Below are 15,353 nucleotides of genomic sequence, written 5' to 3' on the forward strand. Positions count from 1 at the left end.
GGAGGCCCAGAGGTTAAAGGATTTGCCAAAGTTCCCATAGGTGTTAAATAACAGAGTCTAGATCAGAAGGAAATCTTGTGACTCCCAAACTACAGTTCCATGCTGGACCCTCAATTGCTTAGTCCACATAAGAAGAAAGAAGACTTACAAGTACTAGGCAGTTTTCTTTCTGGGGCTTGAGAACCTCCCAGGGATATTCTCAGAACAAGAAAGCCTGCCAGATCAAAGCATACAATGTATTCTTTCTCTCCTTTGTTTTGTTTCTTCTTTCTCATGATCCATTCCTTTGGTTACAATTCTTTACAACATGACTAATATGATAATATCTTTAATATGAATATATATGTAGAGCCTATATCAGATTGCACACAGTCTCTGGGAGGTGGGAGAGGAAGAAGGGGAAGAAAATTTAAAATTCCAAAGCTTGTGAAACCAAATGTTTTAAACTAAAAATAAATAAATAACTTTAAAAGGAAAAAGAAAAGAAAGCTTGTAAGCCTGAGGAGGGAGTGGTGGTGCAGATGCTGCCATTTCCATGGGAAGATTTTCTCATCAGTTCTCATCACTGTTGAAGCAACTGGGAGGGGAAAGGAAAGAATAACTGATTGCAGTTCAAAGGAAGCATTTAGGTATAGCAAGAAATAGCTATATGGTAAAAAATGCCTATATGGCGAACCTTGATGTGCCTGTGGTTACTTGGCATGAGAGGATTGAGCATTTTCTAGGAGGAAAAAGTCACTATATCCTTGTTATTTTGAAGCCAGCATATCCCATTGTAGAGTGAGTATCAATGGGAACTTATAATTAAATTCTGTCAGATCAACATGGTGCAAGGGAAGGACCACTGTATTTGTAGTCATAAGACATGTATTCAAATACTGCCTTTGATACTTACTAATTGTGGACACAAGTCAAGTCATTTTACCTTTCTGGGCCTCAGTTTGTTGTTTTTCTGTCATTTTCAGTCATGTCTGACTCTTGATGACATTTCTTAGTAAAGACACTAGAGTGGTTTGCCATTTCCTTCTCCAGCTCATTTTACAGATGAGGAGACTGAAGTAAAGAGAGTTAAGTGACTTACCCAGAGTCACACAGCTAGTAAGTGTCTGAGGCCAGATTTGAACTCAAGAATATGTCTTCCTAATTCCAGGCCCAGTACTCCACTGTGCCACCTAGATGCCCATGGAGTCAAACTAAGGCAAACAGAGTTAAGTGACTTGCTCAGTGTCACATAGCTAGTAAATGTCTGGGGCCAGATTTGAACTCAGGAAGACTAGTCTTCCTGACTCCAGGCCTGGGTACTCTATCCACTGTGCTACCTAGTTGACCCAGAACTGTGTTATGTACCTATAACACAAATAGTTGTTAATTTGTCAGTAATATAAATGCAAAATTTTCAAGTTCCTGGGGAAATTCCTGTTGTCTTTCATAGTTTCTTGTCCTAAAGTCACAACTTTCAATTGCTCTTACTGATAGCTCTTATGGCTTATTCTTCCTACTACTAATCTGTTCACTACACCAGGAACTCTGCTTCTCAGAAGTACTATTTGGATTTCCCAAATAGTAAGGATGATCAACTGTGAAAGATTTAGTTACTCTGATCAAAACAATGATCCAAGATAATTCCAAAAGGCCATGATGGAATATGCTATTCACCTCCAGAGAGAGAATTGATGAACTCTAAATGCAGAGTGAAGCATAGTTTTTTTCTCTTTCCTTGTTTTAAATATTTTGTTTGTGTTTTCTTTTGCAACATGGTTAATAGGGACATATGTTTTTATTACTTCACATGTATACTTGATATCAAATTATGTGCCTTTTGAAACAGGGAGGGAAAGAATTTGGAACTCACCATTTTAAAAAATGAGTGTTAAAAATGTTTCACATATAATTGGGAAATATTTAATTATATAAAATATTTTTAAAAGAAATAAAAATGATTAGTTAAAATAGAAAGCTGCCAGATGGTACATATTCCATGTCCATGACTGAAAGACCCTAGGTAAGCACTGTTTCCCTTGTGGCAGAGAACCTTTCCTGCATTCCAGGGTCTCTATCTCAAAAAAAAATTAGTTTTAGAAAGTTGATTTTAAGACAATTTTTGTGCTTCTTGCTCTGGCAAAATTTTCAGAAGTTTTCCTCAGGCATGAAACATGTTAGTTAGGGCTCTGTCATACTCAGCCTCCATGGTGAAAAATCCAAATGTGTCACTATTCATCTTTATATATTTTCTAGAACCTATTGCAATGGCTTTTACATAGTAGGAATTTAATAAATGTCTATTGAATCTAATTGAACATGGCAGCAATATTCTGTGTTGCATTGTGCCTGGGAAAAGCCACAGACACACATAAATTGAATGTATGACACCTTGGGAATGGTTACATATGGCAAGAATGCCTCTCAAAAAAAATTATGTCTGCAGCTATTGTGCCTGAGAAATAGGATAGTGACAGGGTCATACTGGAGCTAGCTTGAACCAACTCCCAAAAGTCAGTTGTTAAATTTGTGTGGATATGCACAGCTAAGAAACTGGCAAATACTACAATTAAAAACTTGATTTATTGTTTTGTTGATTGTCTAGACCTAAGAAAGTGAATGTTAATAATGCAAATGGAATTTTAAAGTATATCATCTGTACTCTGGTGTAAGAAGTGATTAAGGGATAGCCTCAAAAATCCCTTGAAAGACTTATATGAGCTGAAGAAAAGTGAAGAGAGAAGAACTAGTAGACCATTGTATACAGTAACAGCAATTTTGTAGCAATAATCAGTTGTGAAAGATTTAGCTAACTTTGGTCACTAGAATGATACATGGCAATTCCAAGGGCTCATGATGAAAAATGCTATCCATCTCCAGAGAGAGAACTGATGATCTCTGAGTGCAGATTGAAGCACATTTTTTAAACTTGCCTTTTCTTTTTTTTTCAACATAGCTACTGTGAAAATGTTTTGCATGATTTCATATGTATGATGAATATAATATTTTTTGTCTTCTCAATGGGCAGGGATTGAAGGAGGGAGAGAATTTGGAACTGAAAAAAAATTACCTCAGAACCTTAAATAAAAGTGTATCATATGTATTTTTCCCCCTAGAGAGTCAATTGTTACATTTCCAAGTATATCACTAATTAGTTTAGTTTGGATAGGTTTAGCTGGTACTGACTTCTCCAGATATTAATTGCTTATATATTTAATATGATCAACATTTTAAATCTTTCTTAATAAATTCTTCAGTTAGCTATTAATATAAAATATCCATAAGTATGTATTTATATTCTTAGAAAGGCTATGGTAAATTAGATACAATTTTTAAAAATTGAAAGAAAAAATACCTTATAATTGTTCTGAAATACCTCCTAAAAATATTCCCCTGTGTCTTATTTTAAATGATCATTTGTCATAATTCAATTTTAACTTTTACTTGCCATTAATTTTAAAAAGACCACTTTAAGAAGAGAACATTCATTGAAAATAATATTTTTTAAAATCCTAAATCTGCAAACTGCTGGATTTTATTTTACTTTCTATTCTCTTAGTCTCTTCTGTTTAACTGGATTATTTATTTCATTCACATTTAAAGTTACTGTTTTGGAACTTACATTTTCTTTCATTTATTTATTTTGCATTAATTTTTACCTCCCCTTTCTTCTGAGAGAATACTTCATATATTGGTTTTACTTAATACTACTTGGTGCTAATCAATTCACATGAAATCTCTTCCCCTCATTCCTGCTTGATTGACTTATTCCAAGTTCTTTGAATTTGCTTAAGTTGTTAATTTCTTCTATGTCTATTAATTTCAGTCTTTAGAGCATTCTCTTGTATCTCCTAGTTAAGTATATGGTCCTAAATATCCCCTGCCATTCTTCTTTCCATTTCTTCCATCCTCTAAAGTAACATTCTTTTGCTGTACCTCTTTGTAAGAAGTTTTGTTAGCTTTGTCCTTTCTAGTCTATTTTGTATTCTATTCTCTGATTTATACACCATACCCTGTAGCAGCAAGCACCCCAGAGTCCCCAGGGTGGCTGCTCACACAGGTTCTTAGATCTGCTTTGTTAAAGGAAAGCAACTCAAAATGGGTTAACAAGCTTACTTTAATCAGTCAAATATGTATCATTTAACTAGTTCAGGGGAAAGAGGTCAGCACCCTGAACTTCAGAATATACAGACAGAATTATCAAGACAGAAACAGATCAAGTAGACAGATTTTCAAACTGTCTAACCATTACATCCATATCAAATCAACATCTGGGTTTTTCAAAGCCAAGGGGGGGCTCTCAACAAAGGCTTCCCATAATCCAGATCAAATCACAGAACACTTCTCAAAGTGAGCCCCAAAACAAAGCTACACATCAGGGCTTATGTAGCCTTCTCCTGGCTCAGAGAATGTAACGACCTTATTGACCCACTGGCCAATCAAAAAGTATCTACTGAAAAACAAGCCTCCCACCCCAGACTCCAGGTGCACTTTAGCCTAGGGGCAGGGAAGATCTTTAAAATTTACATGCCCATTACATACCCCTACCTTTTCCTTCTTTGTTTTATGTCTCACTAAACTTAACAATCCACACACAAACACGTTCATCCTCCCTACTTTTATGCTATGTTTCATTCTTAGAAATATGATTTCATGAAAGAAGTAATGTAGAATAGGAACAGTCTCATCTGATGTCAATAAATCTGTGTTCCCAGTCATAAGGATAGATTATTCTGTCTCTGATTCAACACCCTTCCCCGCCCCCCTCTTCCCCCCCACTTTGCCATATTCTACTGAATGTTCTTGGGAACTCATATATGTCCTCTCCTGAGGTGGGAAAGAGTCTTAGGCTATACAATCTTTTGTACGGACAATGTCCTCCTAATGTTTGAGTTTCACAATCCTTCCTTCTACCCTCTTTTTTTTTTCAAATGCTTTATTAACTTCTGATTTACATCATTCATTTCTCTTCTTTTTTTTAAGAAATTGGGGTTAAGTAAGTTGCTCAAGGTTACACAGCCAGTTATTTCTGGGTGTGGTACTAAGTATCTGAGCCCAGATTTGATCCCCAGGTCATCCCGACACTGGAGCCAGTTCTCTTACTCGCTGAGCCACCTGGCCACCCCAACATCATTCATTTCCTCCAGATTTTGAGTTACAAATTTTCCCCCCATTTTTCCCCTACCCACCACCCCAAAATAGCAGTCCCACAGGATATGCCCCCCTTCAATATGCTCTCTCCTCTATCTTCTCCCATAACCCCTTCGATTTTTCCAGTATGGCATGGTGGATCTCTATGCCCCAATGCCTGTATATCTTATTTCCCAATTACGTGTAAAATAGTATTAATAATAGCATTTATATATTTTTAAACATTTGATTTTAAAACTTTGAATTCCAGATTCATTCCCTTTCTCCCTTGTCACCCACCCTTACTGGGAAGATAAGCAATTCAGTATAGGCTGTACATGTGCAGCTATGCAAAACATTACCATAGTAGATATATTGTAAATTACCAATTATATTTCCCTCTCTCCTATCCCACCTCCTACTTGTTCTATTCTCTACTTGATTCTGTCCCTTTTCAAAAGTAGCTGCTTGCAACTTCCCTCCCCCCCTTCCCCCAGCCTGCCCTCCCTTCCATCATCCCAACTCAAATCCCCTTCTCCCCTACTCTCTTGTAGGGTGAGATACCCTATTTAGTGTGTATGCCATTCCCTCCCTGAGCCAAATTCAATGAGAACAAGGTTTTGCCTTTTTGCCTTTCTGTTCTTCCCCTACATTGTAACCATTTTCTCTTGCCTCTTCTATATGAGATAGTTTACCTCATTCTGTCTCTCCACATCTTCTCTCATTATATTCCTCTCTCACCTCTTAATTTCACCTTTTAAGTATCATCCCTTCCTATAAAATTGGTCCTTTGTCCTCTATCTATGTATACCTGTAAACATATATACACACATTCACGTATGTATTCATAAGCCCATATACCATCCTATAAAGACATATATATATATATGTGTGTGTGTGTGTGTGTGTGTGTGTGTGTGTGTGTGTGTGTGTATTTCTATTCCCTTTAACTATTTTCACACTGAGAAAAGTTTCATCAGTTACAATTATCGTTTTTCCATGTAGGAATGTAAATAGTTTAACTTTGATAAGTTCCTTATGATTTCTTTTCCCTGTTTACCTTCTCATGCTTCTTGTTATCTGAATGTCAAATTTTCTATTCAACTATGGTTTTTTCATCAAGAATACTTGAAAGTCCTCTATTCCACTGAATGACCATATTTTCCCCTGAAACATGATACTCAGTTTTTCTGGGTAGGTGATTCTTTGTTTTAATCCCAGTTCCTTTGCCCTACAGAATATCATATTCCAAGCCCTTCGATCCCTCAGTGTAGAAGCTGCCAAATCCTGTGTTATCCTGATTGTGTTTCCACAGTATTCAAATTGTTTCTTCCTGGTTGCTTGTAATATTCGCTCTTTGATCTGGGAATTTTGGAACATGGATATAATATTCCTAGGAGTTTTCTTTTTGGGTTCTTTTTCAGGAGGTGATCGGTGGATTCTTTCAAACTCTATTTTGCCCTCTGGTTTTAAAACATCAGGGCAGTTTTCCTTGAGAATTGCTTGAAGGACAATTTCTAGGTTCTTTCTTTGATCATGGCTTTCAGGTAGTACAATAATTTTTAAAATTATCTTTTCTGGATCTATTTTCCAGGTCAGTGGTTTTTCCAATGAGATATTTCACATTGCCTTCTTTTCTTTCATTTGTTTGGATCTGTTTATCAGCATCTTGATTTCTCATAAAGTAACTAGCTTCCATTTGCTCCAATCTAATTCTGAAGGAATGATTCTCCTCAGTGAGCATTTGAGATTCTTTTTCCATCTGGCAAATTCAGCTTTTTAAGGCATTCTTCTCCTTTTCACCTTTTTGAGCCTCTTTTGCCATTTGAGTCAAGCTGTTTTTTTTTTTAATTTTATTAATTTGTTTGTTTCCTTTTAGTTTACAGGATTCAATTCCACAATTCCTTGAATTTCACATTTTGTCCCCCACCCCCCCCATGGCGGCTTATAGTCAAGTATAGGATCTGTAAATACTTTCACATTATACATTTGTCAGGTTATAAAGATGGATTGTACCTGCTGGAATGAAAAATGGTAAAGAGGACATAAAACCAAATAAGAGAACGAAAAAGATCAGGTATTTTGCTTCCACCTGGATATAAACTTAGTTCTTTCTCTGGATGCACATTTTTCTCTCCATCATGAGTCTTTTGGGATTGACTTATATCACTATATTGCTGAGAAGAGTCCAGTCTATCGAAGTTGGTCATCACACATATGTTGTGTCTGTAATTGTGTACAAATTTCTCCTGGTTCTACTCTTCTCACTCAGCATCAGTTCTTTAAAGCCTCTCCAGGAAAATATGAAGACTGCCTGCTCCTCGTTTCTTATAGCACAATAGAATACCATAACATGCATATACCACAACTTGTTCAGCCATTCCCCAATTGATGGGCACCCCCTTAATTTCCAATTCTTAACCACCACAAAAAGAGCTGCTATAAACATTTTTGTACATATGGGTCTTTTTCCCATTTCTTTGATCTCTTTGGGATAAAACCATAGGAGTGGTATTGCTGGATCAAAGGGTATGAAAGTATTTATAGCCCTTTGGGCATAATTCCAGATTGCTCTCCAGAAAGGCTGGATCAGTTCACAACTCCACCAACAATGCATTAGTGTTCCAGTTTGCCCACATCCTCTCCAGCATTTGTCATTTTCCTGTTTTTGTCATCTTAGCCAATCTGACTGGTGAGATATGTTACCTCAGAGTTGTTTTGATTTGCATTTCTCTAATCAATAGTGAATTAGAGCATTTCTTCATGTGCTTATAGATAGCTTTAATTTCTTTCTCTGAAAACTGCCTGTTCATATCCTTTGACCATTTATCAATTGGGGAATGACTTGTATTCTTATAAATTTGACTCAATTCTCTGTATATTTTAGAAATGAGTTCTTCATCAGAGACATAGGTTGTAAAGATTCTTTCCCAATTTCCCACCTCCCTCTTAATCTTGGTTACATTGGCTTTGTTTGTACAGAAACTTTTCAATTTCATGTAGTCAAAATTATCCATTTTACATTTTATAATGTTCTCTAATTCTTGTTTAGTCATAAAGTCTTTCCCTCTCCACAAGTCTGATAGGTAAACTATTCCTTGTTTAGGAGACTGCTTACAGTATCAACCTTTATACCTAGATCATGAACCCATTTAGACTTGATTTTGGTATATGGTGTTAGATAATGGTCTATGCCCAGTTTCTACCATACTGTATTCCAGTTTTCCCAGCAGTTTTTGTCAAACAGTGAGTTCTTATCCCAAAAACCAGGATCTGAAGGTTTATCGAACCATACATTACTATAGTCATTGACTTCTGAATCTCATGTGCCTAATCTATTCCATTTATCCACTCCTCTATTCCTCAGCCAGTACCAAGTAGTTTTGATGACTGCTGCTTTATAGTACAGATTGAAATCTGGTAAAGTTAGTCCACCTTCCCTAGCATTTCTTTTCATTAATTCCCTTGGTATTCTGGACCGTTTATTCTTCCAAATGAATTTTGTTACTATTTTTTCTAGCTCTATAAAGTAGTTTTTTGGTAAATTAATTGGTATGGCACTAAATACATAATTTAATTTAGGTAAAATTGTCATTTTTATTATATTAGCTCAACCCAGCCACGAGCAATTGATATTTTTCCAATTAGTTAGATCTGACTTTATTTGTGTGACAAGTGTTTTGTAGTTATGATCGTACAGGTCCTGGGTTTGTTTTGGCAGGTAGATTCCCCAATATTTTATAATGTCTACAGTAACTTTAAATGGGATTTCTCTTTCTATTTCTTGCTGTTGAATTTCATTGGAAATATATAGGAATTCCTAGGATTTATGTGGGTTTATTTTATATCCTGGAACTTTGTCAAATTTATTGTCTGAAGCAGTTTTTTTACTTGATTCTCTAGGATTCTCTAAGTATATCATCATATCATCTGCAAAAAGTGATAGCTTGGTCTCTTCTTTGTCTAATTTGATTCCTTTGATTTCTTTTTCTTCTCTAATTGCTACTGCTAACATTTCTAGTACCAAATTGAATAAGAGGGGTGATAGTGGACACCCTTGTTTCACCCCTGATCTTATGGGAAATGCTTCTAGCTTCTCCCCATTACATATAATACTTGCTGATGGCTTTAAATAGGTGCTACCCATTATTTTAAGGAAGGCTCCATTTATTTCTATACTTTCTAATGTTTTTAATAGGAATGGATGTTGTATTTTGTCAAAAGCCTTTTCTGCATCTATTGAGATGATCATGTTGTTTCTGCTAGTTTTATTGTTGATATGATCAATTATACTGATGGTTTTCCTAATATTAAATCATCCTTGCCTTCCTGGAATAAATCCTACCTGATCAAAGTGTATTATTCTTGAGATAAGCTGCTGTAGTCTTTTTGCTAGTATTTTATTTAGAATTTTTGCATCTATATTCATGAGGGAGATTGGTCTATAATTTTCTTTCTCTGTTTTATTTCTTCCTGATTTAGGTATCAGTACTATATTTGTGTCATAAAAAGAATTTGGTACAACTCCTTCACTAATTTTCCCAAATAGTTTGTAGAATATTAGAATCAATTTTTCTTTAAATGTTTGATAGAGTTCACTAGTGAATCTATTTGGCCCTGGAGGTTTTTTTCCTAGGCAGCTGAGTGATGGTTTATTCAATCTCTTTTTCTGAGATGAAATTATTTAAGTAATTTACTTCCTCTTCAGTTAATCTGGGCAACTTGCATGTTTGTAAATATTCATCCATTTCCCTAAGAATGTCAAATTTATGTGCATACAATTGGGAAAAATAATTCCTAATTATTGTTTTGATTTCCTCTTCATTGGAGGTAGATTCACCCTTTTCATTTTTGATACTCATAATTTGGTTTTCTTCTTTCTTTCTTTTTATCATTTTGACTAAGGGTCTATCAATTTTGTTGGTTTTTTCATAAAACCAGCTCTTGGTTTTATTTATTAATTCAAGAGTTTTCTTAATTTCAATTTTATTAATCTCTCCTTTTGTCTTCAATATTTGTAATTTAGTATTTAATTGGGGATTTTGAATTTGTTCTTTTTCTAGGTTTTTTAATTGCATGCCCAATTTGTTGAGCTCCCTTTTCTCTAATTTAATCATGTATGCACTCAGGGATATAAAACTTCCGCTAAGAACTGCCTTTAATGCATCCCACAGATTTTGGTATGTTGTCTCATTATTATCATTCTCTTGAATGATATTGTTGATTGTTTCTGTAATTTCTTGTTTGACCCACTCATTCTTTAGGATTAAATTGTTTAATTTCCAATTAGTTTTTAATCTGTCTTTCCCTGGCCCTTTATTGCATATAATTTTTATTGCATCATGATCTGAGAAGGATGCATTTAATATTTCTGCCTTACTGCATAGAATTATGAGGTTTTCATGCCCTAGAACATGGTCAGTTTTTGAGTATGTGCCATGAACCGCTGAGAAGAAAGTATATTCCATTTTATCCTCATTCAGTTTTCTCCAGAGATCTAACATACCTATCCTCTCTAAAATCCTGTTCACCTCCTTAACTTCTTTCTTGTTTATTTTGAGGTTGGATTTATCAAGTTCAGAGAGGGGGAGATTAAGGTCTCCCACTAGTATAGTTTTGCTATCTATTTCTTCCTCTAATTCCTTTACCTTCTTCTCTAGGAATTTGAATGCTACACCACTTGGTGCATATATGTTAAATAGTGATATTGCTTCATTCTCGATGGTGCCTTTTAACAAGATATAGTTTCCTTCCTTATCTCTTTTAATTAGGTCAATTTTTCCTTTTGCTTTATCTGAGATAAGGATTGCTACCCCTGCTTTTTTTTACTTTAGCTGAGGCATGATATATTTTATTCCAACCTTTTACCTTTACCTTGTGTGTATCCCTCTGTTTCTGATGTGTTTCTTGTAAACAGCATATTTTCAGATTATGATTTCTAATCCATTCTGCTATCCATCTCCGTTTTATGGGAGAGTCCATTCCATTCACATTTACAGTTATGATTGTTATCTGTTTCTTTCCCCCATCCAATTCCTGCCTCTGTTAATGTTCATATTTTCCCTCCCTTCTCCCTTCCCCCCTCAATAGTTTTCCTTTTGACCACCGCCTCCTTCAGTGTTCCCTTTTCAGCCCCCCTCCCTTTTCCTCTCCCTTCCCCTTACTACTTCCCTCCCTACAAACCACTCCCATCCCCCTTTCGTGACCCTTTCCCCCTCCTACTGCCTGTAGGATATTGTTATACTTAATGAAGTATGCTATTTCTTCTTCACATCAAGAGTGACAGGAACAAATCTCATGCAAAGCTCCTCTCCCTCCCCTCTTTCCCTCTAAAATGATACTTTTTGCATTTCTTCTCCACAGAGTCCTATGCTTAACTGGTTGTTATTCCCTCTTTGTACCAGAACCAATGAGGAAAAAGCTCATATGCTTCCCAACTCCCTCCCTTTTTTCCTCTGCTATACAGTTTTTATGCCTCTATGAGTAGCATAATTTACCCTTTTCCACTTCAACCATTGCCTTTCTTCCTTTGCAGTCCCTTTGTAGCCCTTAACAAGATTTTTTTAATTGTCATTTTTTTGTATTTTATAGTCATACCCTCTACTTGTCTATAACCAGTTTGCTCTTATCAAATAGCAGGGTGTGTGTGTGTGTGTTCTCCTTGTTTACCTTTCTAAGTCACTGTTGCATCTCATAATTGGAGGTTGAATTTTCCACTGAGTTCTGGCTTTTTTATCAAGAAGGTCTGGAACTCTGTTATATCATTGAATGACCATCTCTTTGCCTGGAAGAATATGCTCAGTCTCGCTGGGTATGTGATCCTTGGTTGTAACCTGAGCTCTTTTGCCTTCTGGAAAACTGTATTCCACTGCCTTCGATCTCTCAGTGTAGAGGCTGCCAAATCCTGTGCAATCCTCACTGTGGACCCTCGATATTTGAATTGTTTCTTTCTGGCCACTTGAAATATTTTCTCTTTTATCTGTTAGTTCTGGAGTTTGGCCACAATATTTCGAGGACTTTTTAGTTTGGGATCTCTTACAGCAGGTGTCTGGTGGATTCTCTCGATTTCTATTTTACCCTCAGTTTCTAGTATCTCAGGGCAGTTTTCCTTAACGAGCTCTTGGAGAATGTTGTCCAAGCTCATTTTTTCATCATAATTTTCTGGTAGGCCTATGATTCTCAGATTATCTCTCCTGGATCTGTTTTCCAGGTCAGTTATTTTTTCTTTGAGGTATTTTACCTCTTTTTCTAATTTTTCATTCTTGAAAAAAATTTTTTTTGCTTGGCTAATTCTTGATTCCTCATGGAGTTATTTGGTTAATTCCGGTTTTTAGCAAATCATTTTCCTTGGTTAATTTTTGAAGCTCCTTTTCCATATCATACACTTTTCATTTTTAGAGACATGTTTTCCTCATTATAATGTTTTTCCTAATTCTGCTATTTTCGTTTTGAGAGAATTATTCATTTTGTCTTCTATCTCTCCAGAGTCTTTGTTTGTGTAGTCTGCTTTCTACCCATTTTGAGGCAGGGTCCTAGCCACTCCCTTCCACTAGGATCCCAAGCCTTTACTGTAGAGGGTTTTGCCCTGGGGCAAGAGTTACTATGTTTTCAGGGTCAGATGGGGGGTTTGGAGCAAGTGGGGTTCACTCTGTCATCCTAGTCTTTGGAGGTCCTGAAAGGGGCTTTTTAAAAAAAACAAATCTCTGGGATATGAAGTGGTAGCCCCAGGAGTGTTTGCTGTCCAGGACAGGAGCCCCTGTATTTGCTTCTTACCTTGCTCTTTCCAGTCCCAGCCCTTTGGTGATAGGGTTGGTAGTGGACCTTGTGGTTGGTGGGAAGACTTGCCCTCCAAGTTGATCAGGCCCCTTCCCGACCTGCGTCTGCCATGTGGCGCCTTCCCGGCCTGAGAGTCAATCTGTTTTTTAAAGTGTTATTTTCTTCAGTTAGGTTGTTGACTCTTATTTTACAATTTTCTTGCATTGTTCTCATTTCTCTTTCCAATTTTTCCCCCACTTCTCTTATTTGCTTCAGCATTTGGGACGAAAGCTCCCTGGTCTGGTGGCAGAGTCCTACTGTGGCAAAAAGCCCAGGAGTCAAGTGACTGAGTGTCAATATGAGCAGGCAAAGAAACAAAATAAACGGAGTACTCCAACTTTACACTTTTATTTTGGTGACAAAAAGGATCAAAGCATGGAACAGGAGGAAGACAGTGAAGTCAGAACTCCTGCACCAAAAGCTTCAAAGAAAAATATAAGCTGGTTACAAGCCATATTGGACCTTAAGAAGCAGATAAGAGAAGTGGAGGAAAAATTGGGAAGAGAAATGAGAACAATGCAAGAAAATTATGAAATGAGAGTCAACAGTCTGACTGAGGAAAATCATACCTTAAAAAATAGACTAACTCAAATGGCAAAAGAAGCTCAAAAACTCAATGAGGAGAAGAATGCCTTAAAAAGCCAAATTTGCCAGATGGAAAAAGAATCTCAAAAGCTCAATGAGGAGAATCTTTGCTTCAAAATTAGGTTGGAGCAAATGAAAGCTAATGAGTTTATGAGAAGTCAAGGTGTTGTTAAACAGATCCAATGAAATGAAAGAATAGAAGGCAATGTGAAATATCTCATGGGAAAAACCACTGACCTGGAAAATAGATCCAGGAGAGATAATTTAAAAATTATTGGACTACCTGAAAACCAAAATCAAAGTAAGAACCTAGAAATCATCCTCCAGGAAGTTTTCAAAGAAAACTGCCCTGATGTTTTAGAACTAGAGGACAAAATAGACGTTGAAAGAATCCACCGAACACCTCCTGAAAAAGATCCTAAAAAGAAAACTCCTAGGAATATTATAGCCAGGTTGTGGAATTCCCAGATTAAGGAGAAAATATTACAAGCAGCCAGGAAGAAACAATTGGAATATTGTGGAAACACAATCAGGATAACCCAGGATCTGGCAGCTTCTACACTGAGCATCGAAGGGCTTGGAATATGATATTCCAGAGGTCAAAGGAGCTGGGATTAAAACCAAGAGTCAACTACCCAGCAAAACTGAGTATTGTGTTTCAGGGGAAATATGGTCATTCAGTGGAATAGAGGAATTTCAAGCATTCTTGCTGAAAAAACCAGAGTTGAATAGAAAATTTGACATTCAGGTACAAGAGAGATGCAAGAGAAGCTTGAGAAGGTAAACAGGGAAAAGGAATCATAAGGAGCTTATCGAAGTTGAACTATTAACATTCCTACATGGAAAAACAATAATTGTAACTGAGGAAACTTTTCTCAGTACTTGAAGGAATAGAAATATATATATATACACATACACACACACATATACATATATATGAGGTTATATGGGCATATGAATACATATGTGAATGTGTGTATATGCGTTTACAGGTATACATAGACAGAGGGCACGGGACCAATTTAACAGGAAGGAACGATACTTAAAAGGTGAAATTGAGAGGTGAGAGAGGAATATAATGAGAGGAGATGGGGAGAGACAGAATGGGGTAAACTATCTCATATAGAAGAGGCAAGGGAAAATGGTTACAATGGAGGAGAAGAATAGGAAGGCAAAAGGGAATGGGTCAACCTTATTCTTACTGAATTTGGCTTGGGTAGGGATTGAAATACACACTAAATAGGGTATCTCACCCTACAGGAGAGTAGGTGGCAAGGGGATGAGAGGGGGGATGATGGAAGGGAGAGCAGGCTGGGGAGGGGGGGAAGTTGGAAGCACCCACTTTTGAAAAGGGACAGGTTCAAAGTAGAGACTAGAACAAGTGGGAGGTGGGATAGGAGGAAGGAAAATATAGTCAGTCTTTTACAATATATCTACTATGTCATTGTTTTGCATTAGCCACACATGTACAACCTATACTGAACTGCTTATCTTCCCAGTAAAAGTAGGTGACAAGGGAGGAAGGGAATGAATGTGTAATTCAGAGTTTTAAAATCAAATGTTTAAAAATATATAAACACTATTATTAATACTATTTTACATGTAATTGGGAAATAAGATATACAGGCATTGGGGCATAGAGATCCACCATGCCATACTGGAAAAGTCGAAGGGTGTATGGGAGAAGATATAGGAGAGAGCATATTGGAGGAGGGCATCTCCTGTGGGACCACTATTTTGGGGTGGTGGGTAGGGGAAAAATGGGGAGAAAATTTGTAACTCAAAATTTGGCAGAAATGAATAATGTAAATCAGAAGTTAATAAAGCATTTAAAAAAAAATGTG

The sequence above is a fragment of the Petaurus breviceps genome, unplaced genomic scaffold (assembly GCF_028583685.1).
Source record: "Petaurus breviceps papuanus isolate PSGF00001 unplaced genomic scaffold, PetGlider_PUasm1.0 90696, whole genome shotgun sequence".
Taxonomy (NCBI): domain Eukaryota; kingdom Metazoa; phylum Chordata; class Mammalia; order Diprotodontia; family Petauridae; genus Petaurus; species Petaurus breviceps.